Below are 8,570 nucleotides of genomic sequence, written 5' to 3'. Positions count from 1 at the left end.
CTATAGGGTCTCCCTGTAGATTGGACTCATAGTGATTCTCCTGTGTTCAACCTCCCAAGGGCTGGGATTACAGGCATGCGCTACCACGCCCACTCTCAATCGCCATCTCAGTGTGACCCGGAGGCGGGGCCAGCACCGCATGCTGCTGATCAAACCTCGGCTGATGCACTCTGCTTAACCAGGTGCTTTAGTCTGCTAAGCTATCTGGCTAGCCCTAGGGTGTTGGGTTCTTCTTCCTGCCTTGGGCCCTGGCACAATCCCGCCTCCCCAACCATGGCCCCAAAGGCTCCTGGGAATGACTTGCTCCTTCCTTCTTTCCTCGTCCAACCATCAGTGCCACGGATATAGGGCAGAACTTCCTGGGAAAGTTCACAGCTAGGAAGATGTGGAGACATAAACCAGCAGTCCCAACATCAGTGGCTCAGGCTCGATTGGGCCTCCATCCACCCTGCCAGGTGGAGTCCTCAGGACCTATCTCCTAATGGGATGATATTTGAAGATAGGATCTTTGATGAGGCAATTAAGTTAAAGTGAGGCTGGTAGGAAAGGCCCTAATCCCAAGTGCCTGGAGGCCCTAACAGGAGAGGTGATGCCCTGCTGGGCAGGCGGTGATGCTTTCTGATTGCTTAGGCATCCCTGAAGACAATGCTCCCCTTGCTCTGCTACCCTTGATGGTCTTCAGGGTAGAAGTCATACTCCTCAGTCTCCAGCCTTCACCCCACCACTGCATGGCAGCCCCTTCCCCTGTCTCAGGGGTGCGTGGACCTCTAAGCCTTTGTTCTAGCAGAGCCTACTGCTTGTACACCCTTTCTGCCCCACAGCTCAGCATGTCTCAGTCTCTGAATCCAGGCTCCTTCCCTTTGGGTCTTCTCTATGATTTGTTCATTCTCACCTGCAGGGATAAATCTCTATTTGCCTCAAAGGTAAGCAAACTAACTACATTGCTCTTGAAAACTCCCAGGAAGGACTCTAGTGGTGGGGAGGCCTGATCCCAGCAGATCTAAACCAAGGAGAGGGCTATCTCATAGCGGGGCAGGAAAACCAGGCAGGCCTATGAAGCAATGCAACTTTTAAAATTGCGTGGCCCTCTTGATGTTGCTGGAGAGGCCACTGTTCTGTAGGCGTAACTCCAGGGATAGGTTAGTTTCTGCGGAGAGCAACACTTTACCAAGTTTATAAGTCATGTCTTGATGGGCCAGTGTAGACAGTAAGGAAGAAGAGGATGTTGGCCCACCTTGCCTGTCTCACGAGACTATATGGACGCTTCTGTCCTGAGTGCATAGGATACCTAGCCTTCACCCTTTGAGGACACATTGGTGATATGCATGTGGAGACCGGAAGGAAGTGTGCACCACTCAGGAGCTGTCCCCCCGGGAGCCTTCCCTTGTTCCTCTGCACACCTGGCCTCGCTCCTCCAGCCCCATGGCACGCACCTGCGCTTTGGTTCCATCTCCTACATTTCTTACGAGTTCTTATGGGCTCATCTTCCTTCTATACTACATAGTTGGTTTCTCGAGGGCAAGCACTGCATCTTAACCCTCCCTCCCCCATGGCTTGTCGAGGGCAAGTGCTGCATCTTAACCCTCCCTCCCCCAAAGCTTGGCACAGTGCCGGCTGGGCAAGCCTTGTCAGGACAAGCCAAGGAAAAGCCAGCACCATGAGACCTTTCAGTAGAATGAGGAAGACACAATTAGCGCATAAAGTACACAGTAGATTATATTAATGTCCTCAATGAGTAAGTAAAGGATATTTCATTGGAAATATTATTGGAGGTCTGAAAGAGGATAAACAAGGATGGTGTGAAGTTTTTGTCCATTCATGAAATAATCATTTTTATTGGTGAGAAATTGAAGCATCTACTAATTTTCTCTTCACAAGAAAGAAGTTAGGTAAAAATGAATATTGTATGCTCAGGGGTTTTGGAGATAAAGAATCTGCCAAGCCAACTGCAAAGGGTGATTTGCTTAGCCCTGAATCTCATTTCGATAACATGCCTCATGATAATCTTTATGACAGGAGCAGTACAAATGCCAAAAGCACCAAAGTTCTTTGTTTTGGTATTACAGACATTAAATATTAACACACAGCTTGTATTTTAATACTACTAAAACCATTTTACTTCTTTTAGGTTTAGTCCCACTGGGCACGGAAGGGCAGGCTCGGTAACAGAGATGGCCTTCACTGACCACATACCTGAAGTATCTGTGACCTCAAACACCCCCAGGAGGAAATCCCAGCTCCTGCCCCAAGATCTGACTTTCTCCTAAGCCTTTGTTTCATTTCTAACGATCCTGTTCATGAAGAAGAAGTGGCCAGGCAGGAAGATGCACTGAGGTTGGTCCCCAAGGCGAGGGTCTGCACGGTGATATTCCGCTTACCCACACAAAATCTAAAAAATGTGTTCGACCCATGATTCCTGAGAGCCATTGATTAAAATCACTTGCAGTGTACTTTTGGATTCTGGCCATTTCAAGAAGTCCTGGGAGGATGGATCAGATCCATCCCTAGCCCTCAGAGCAGGAGACACCAGTTGTGCCGCCGGCATGTGCCATATGCCCCCAGGAGCATCCTTACCTTCACAAATAGGAAGATCTCAGGGCTCAGTGGAGCAGTTTCTTTTTCTTCCAAGCCATCATCCCCAGAGCAGCAGGCAGGGGACCATGTGCTGAAGAAGGCCCGGCTGTGCTGGATGGTGAAGGGGGACAGTGGTACTTCCTGCCCCACACTGCTTCCTTCCTGTGACCGTGCTAGGCGGGGCTCCAGGGCCTGGGCTGGTGACAGTAACTCATCCCCTGAGGTGTCCCCATCCTGGGGCTCAGCACACAGCTCATCAGGCAGTAGGTGGCCTCCTGCCTCTGGCTGGGAAGAGGCCCAGCCTTTCTCTTCACCTCCAACAGCAAAGACCTGCACCGAATCATATTCGTGGTTGTGGAGCCCAGCAGTGGACAAAGCATATTCTGGCCTTAAGTCTTCATAAACATCATGACACAAAGGGACTTTGTCATCTACTGCCAGGTCTGGGACTTCGTACACCCCCTGCTTCTGGATCGTGTCATAGACAGCGCTGTAGTCCGCATCACTCATGTTGATGGATCAGATCGGATCGCAACAGGTTGACAGGCTGGGGATGCTGTGCTTCCCTGCAGAGGAGGCTGGGGAAGGCAGTGGCCAGCAGCAGCTATCGATGACAGGTCTCTAACAATCATTTACTGAGGTTTTAATAAGCGAGCCACAGTCCATTGAACAGAAGATAAAGCTTACACCCTTGGTTAACTCCTTCATGCCTAATGCTGTTTTCAACTGGACTTGGATTTCCCTCCCTGAGGGTCAGTCCCAGATCCCGTAGCTAAACCAGAGGTTCATTCAGATTGTCTTCCCAGTGTACACTGAAATCCTGAATGGCTAGGCTATTTGTCACTGGGAGAGCTCCCTCCCGCAGCTGTCTCCAAACACGGACAGCTTCAAGAAGTCAGTGGGCAGCTACACTTTGCACAACGCTGACCCATCTGTCGGATTGCCGCGTTCTTCACACAGAACAATTCCTGGCACAGGGACACCCCATGACAAACGAGCCAGAGGTGCTGCAGTTAGGCGACGATTCCATTTGCTCCTCTTATCTGGAAGTACCACCAGGCAGCTACAGGGCAGAAGGAAAAGAAGATAAAGGCTCTGGTGTCAGGGCCCATCTGTGCAGGCCATGCAGAACGACACTTGAAGATTTGCGGCTTGATTTTTATTTCTACACCTAAACCATCCTGGTCACTAAAGCAGTCACTAAATCGTCTCCTGTCCAGGATCCTGACCTAGGCACTACTAAAAAAGAGGCCAAGAAAGCAGTCCTCTTCAAGAGGATTTTATATGGGGGGATTTTATATTGGAGGGCCCAAGAAGAGAGATAAAAACTTTACGGGACAGAGGAAAAGCTGGGAAGGTTTTCTCGGTGACTTTGGCCAGCTCCAGAGCCACCTGTATCTCCTTCTTACCTGCTTGTGTCTGTGTCCCTGCCCCACCCAGGATCCCCTATCTCTTGGAAGGACAGCTCCCGTGGGTTGAAAAGGGACTTTACTGCCCAAGAGCACTGAGGACCGGCAGCACTGGGGCTCGGGTCGGCATGCTGCAAGGCATTTGGCAGGCCCCTGTTGTCAAAACTCGACTGCACTCTCAGGCCTGGGTACTGTTCCTGGGACATTCCTAGTAGGACCCTGAGTGGCATTTAAAAAGCTCTACTTCTGGGGACAGAGCAAGGGACCTGAGACATTTTACCAGCTATCTACACTGGCCTTTTATCTGACTGCTGAGGGAAGCTGAATGGGTACAAATATCTGCCACGCACCTTGGATTCCCTGTCAGGCACTTATAACCGAGGACCCGAGCGCACATCTCCCTGTAGTCCAGGGATAACCTAATACAGGAGATCATTCAGTTGAGGATTTCTATCTCACTTTCGAAATCACCTGCAACCTAGAAGTGAAAGTGCCTGGTGTAAGAGATTCCCCTGTCCCTGGGGCCCTGGGGCGGGGCAGGAACACAGAGTTAAGAACAGAGCTGACGCCAGCTTGCCTCTCAAACCCTAGCTGGCAAACGTTGTGCTAGTCGAGCCTTAACTCCCCGCACCCCCATCTTCTCATAGTCAAACACACCCTGGCTACTCCCAGCCTGAGAGTAAGGTTCTCCCTTCCACGTCTCCACTTTGACCTTTCCGGAGGTGAGATGGCTCCTCTCGATGGTACTCACCTAGTCCAACAGCACTTGTATCACGTGACTCTGGGCCCAGCCCTGGACTCTGCCACTCAACACGATTGCCGAGCACTGTCCACAGGGCACATGCAGGTGGAGAGCTGGCTCCTGGACTCTCACAGCCCGGTGAGGTGGCTGAGGCTGGTGCAAGTTAGGACCCAAGGTCTCTCAGGCTATATAAATCAGGTGTCACTGTTATCTCGGAACACACCTGCCAGGACTGAGAACCCCAGCTGTAACACGAAACAAGCCATCGTGTTAAAATGCAAGTCGGTTCCTGTCACTGTCTTGTCCACACCTGCAAGGGCTTCCCATTTCTTGGGGTAAAAGCCAAAGTCCTCACGGTGGCCAGGGGCCCTGCACAGAATCTTCCCCCTGCCCCATGCAGTTCTTCCGGTGCCTGTGAGTGCCTTACACACCCCCATCTCAGGGAGGCCACTTTGGCTATGCTGTTAAAATGACAGCCAGGCCCCCTTCACTTCACTCTGGGCACAGGGAGGGAACAGCGTAGGAGGCCCCTGGGAGTTCTGGGTCAGCAGGGTCCCCGCTGCCCCTGAGCACCTACTGCCTCCCTTCCGGAGTCTGCCCCTCCTGCCACCACCTAATGCTGTCTCTGGCCCCTCTTCCTTTCTTCTTTGCCATCTTGGTTCTGTTCCAGCCTTCTCAATGTCTTCACAAGTCATCCCAATCCAGAATCTGCCTCTACCGCCCACCCCAGGATTAGACTGAAGTGATATAGATCTACCCTGTCCCCCATAAATCTCCCTAGTTCTCTGCTGATGGGCCTCAAGGAGTGGAATGGATCATGAAGACTTTATGATCATTATGTGGATTAATCCATTATGGATTGATTAATTAATTCAGCAATAACATAGTGGGTTTATTGGGAGGCAGGACCCAACTGGATGATGCAGTCTCAGGTATGGTTTTCCAGGGTGGCTTTTGTCTCTGGCCTCCTCTTTTTGGGCTCTTCCTGCCTTCATGTCTCCCAGCTGCTGTGCGATGAACTGTTTTGCCCCACAACACCTTCTGCTACAATGTCTCTGCCTTCGAGCCAGCCGAACCTGTGAGCCAATGAAAACCTTCTCCTTAGAAGGTGTCTCACCAGGCATTTGGTCCCAGCCACCAGAAGCTGGCTCGCACTGTATCTCCTCGTAGTGTCTGCATGTGCCTGATCCCTGTACGTCACTCTGATTCCCCATGTCCCACATTGCCGCCACCACCGCCGGGTTGGCAGTGTTCTTTTAGATTCTACACTGGTAGGAGGTCTGGCAGCAGCTTAGGTAAAAGCCATAGAGGACATTTGGTTACTGTAAGAAGATGAAGAAAGCAAATAAGACAAGGACGAAACTTCAACTGGGTATGGATGGCAGGACAGGACCGTTTCATTTCATTTAAAGCAGAATTGAACACACACACACACACACTAATATCATGTTAATGACAACATGCTGTGTGCGCCTCAGGCCGGGCACCTCCTGCCCTGTCCTCTCCCTGTCTCACGGCTCGGTTGGGACCACCCAGCCCCTCACTTGCTCTCAGGGTTGGACAGTGCCCAGCTCTCCCATTCTCCTTCCTCACTGCTGTGGGCTGGCATCTTTCCTCTGCCACTCTCTGACCTGGCCCCAAGACCAGCCCCCTTGGCTGACCCACCAGGAGCTCCATGTCAGTTTACCACCCCACCCTCAAATCCTTCCGCAGCAAACATGCTTGGCTTGAAATGTGGTCATGGTGGTCAAACAGCACTCTGGTCAGTGAGGAGTTCTGTCCCCAACCGTGGTCCCCTAAGGGTACAACAGAGCTGAACATAGGTGCTGTGGGGACCTCCTAGGATGGTCACTTCCCCTCCTGGGAATCAGGGCACTGCTCTAAGCTCTTCAAGCCTTGGCTTCCTGACCTGTAGAAATGGAGGGGCCTTCCTCAGAGCACTGACAGAGTGAGTGAACAACTACGTGTCACCTGGGCATGGTGGAGCACATGGCTACCCCAACACTCTGGGAGGCTGAGGCAGGAGGGCTGCAAGTTCCAGCCAAGTCTGGGAAATTCCGTGATCTAGTGAAACTCTATCTCGAAGAAGAAAGTAAAAAGGGGTAGGCAGGGAAAATCACGGGGCTGAGTCCCCAGACCTACAAAAACAAAACCAAAGCAACAAGCCTTGTACATGACAGCTTACAGCCTGGAAGGTCACACAGGAGAGCCCAGGCTTGGTTCCGTCCCTCCCCACTCCCCATTTAAGCTGCGTGGGCTGGACTGCTCAGAATGGAGGGATTCTGGGGTCCTTGAGGAGGGTTGGTGAAGTAGCGTAAGTGGCCACGGCATGTAAAACGTCAGGGCAGCTCTGCTCTAACTCACACCGCACTTCGCACTGTGCACGTGGGCCTATTTCTTCCAATGCAGCCTGCTCTAAATCACGATCCTGAAATTTGCATTTTGCAGGAACGCTGGCCTTCTCCAGGCATCTCCGTGAGGCGCTGGGCGTGGGGCAGAGCGGCAGGCATCTCCAAATCCCCTCCGGAGTTGCCAAGCCTGGGCAGGTGCCTTCCTGGTGTCAGGGCCCAGCCCCCCTCCCCGAGCTCCCACTGAGATTTCACCGCACAGTTTGCTGCCATTATGATGAAAAATTTATGTTTAAGGGGTCGAGGATATAGCTCAGCGGCACAAAGGCCTGCTCCTGAGTTCCATTCCCTGTATCCCTTAAAAAACAAAATAAAATAAAATTTATGCTTTGTAACGTAGCATGTAAAGAGTCCGGAAAAAGGTCAGACACCTGTACTGAACCAGAAGTTCAAACAAAGCTGCAAAAAGGAACTGTGCCTTCCAGACTGGAAGCGCTGGTTGTCTTTGCATCCAGCGTCCACCAGAGGGCACCATCGCCCGCTTCGCCTCAGCCGTAGAAGTAAGCCCTGGTTTACAGCTTCTTCGGTTTGGTGACTTTTGTTTTATTTTCATTTCTCACTAATTTTGCTTTAAGCGTCAATGCCTTGAATCTAACCATAAATCAAAAATATTTTATCGGTGTGAGCCAAGTTGCCTCGGAGCTCTACTCTCCCAATTCCTTATCCCCTACAGTTCATTGAACAATGCTTACATCAAGAATAGTATTTTTTACGCTTGCCTGGCAAGCGCGAGGGCCTGTTCAATCCCTGGTTCCGCAAAATAAATAAATAAATAAATAAATAAATAAATAAATAAATAAATAAAAAATGATTTTTTATTTCTTAAGATTGACAAGTCGGAGATATTTAATGGTGTGTGACACGATGTCTTGGTACACGTGAACCTTGGGCAATGACCAAAGCGAGCCACGTATAACCATATCTCACTTTTGTGACACCAGAATTCTCAGTTTGTCCGTTAATTCTCACATATACGATCTGTTATTGGTTCTAATGCCAAGGATCCCATCAGGGCCTCCCCTGTGCTGGGCGAGGGCTTCCCATGTCACACCCCCGATCTCTCGCCGTCTTCCTCCTGACTGCAGTTTAATCCCCCCACTCCCAGCCTCTGCTAACTGCGTCCGGTTCTCTGCTTCTGCGAGTCTTCCTTTTTCTCCTCCACGTTGAAGCGCGATCACGTGGTACTTGTGTTTGGGCGCCCTGCTTATTTTGCTTACTACAACGTACGTATGCCACCTTCGCCCACGTTGTAGATGATGGCGTCCTTTCGGCCCAGCCACAGAATTCCACCTGCACACACATTTCCTCTCCTCTCTGTGCTTATCTGTGGTGGGAACAGGTGGATTCCGCGGCGAGGCTCCTGGGCGTGCGCGTGCACTGCGTTGTGTGCCTCCGGGCACCGCCTCACTTACTGTGTCGCCTTTGGGATCACAGCTC

At 51.2% G+C, this 8,570-nt stretch overlaps 1 pseudogene; it reads right to left on the bottom strand.

Annotated features, from left to right (window-relative positions):
- Positions 1-2,460: 2,460 nt before the first annotated feature.
- LOC111817701 lies at positions 2,461-4,760 on the bottom strand (annotated as a pseudogene).
- Positions 4,761-8,570: the final 3,810 nt, after the last annotated feature.

The sequence above is a fragment of the Octodon degus genome, unplaced genomic scaffold, assembly GCF_000260255.1.
Source record: "Octodon degus isolate 3935 unplaced genomic scaffold, OctDeg1.0 scaffold00005, whole genome shotgun sequence".
In the NCBI taxonomy this organism is placed as follows: Eukaryota; Metazoa; Chordata; class Mammalia; order Rodentia; family Octodontidae; genus Octodon; species Octodon degus.
The sequence above is the reverse complement of the archived record's forward strand: the minus strand, read 5'-3'. Positions and strand labels throughout refer to the sequence as shown.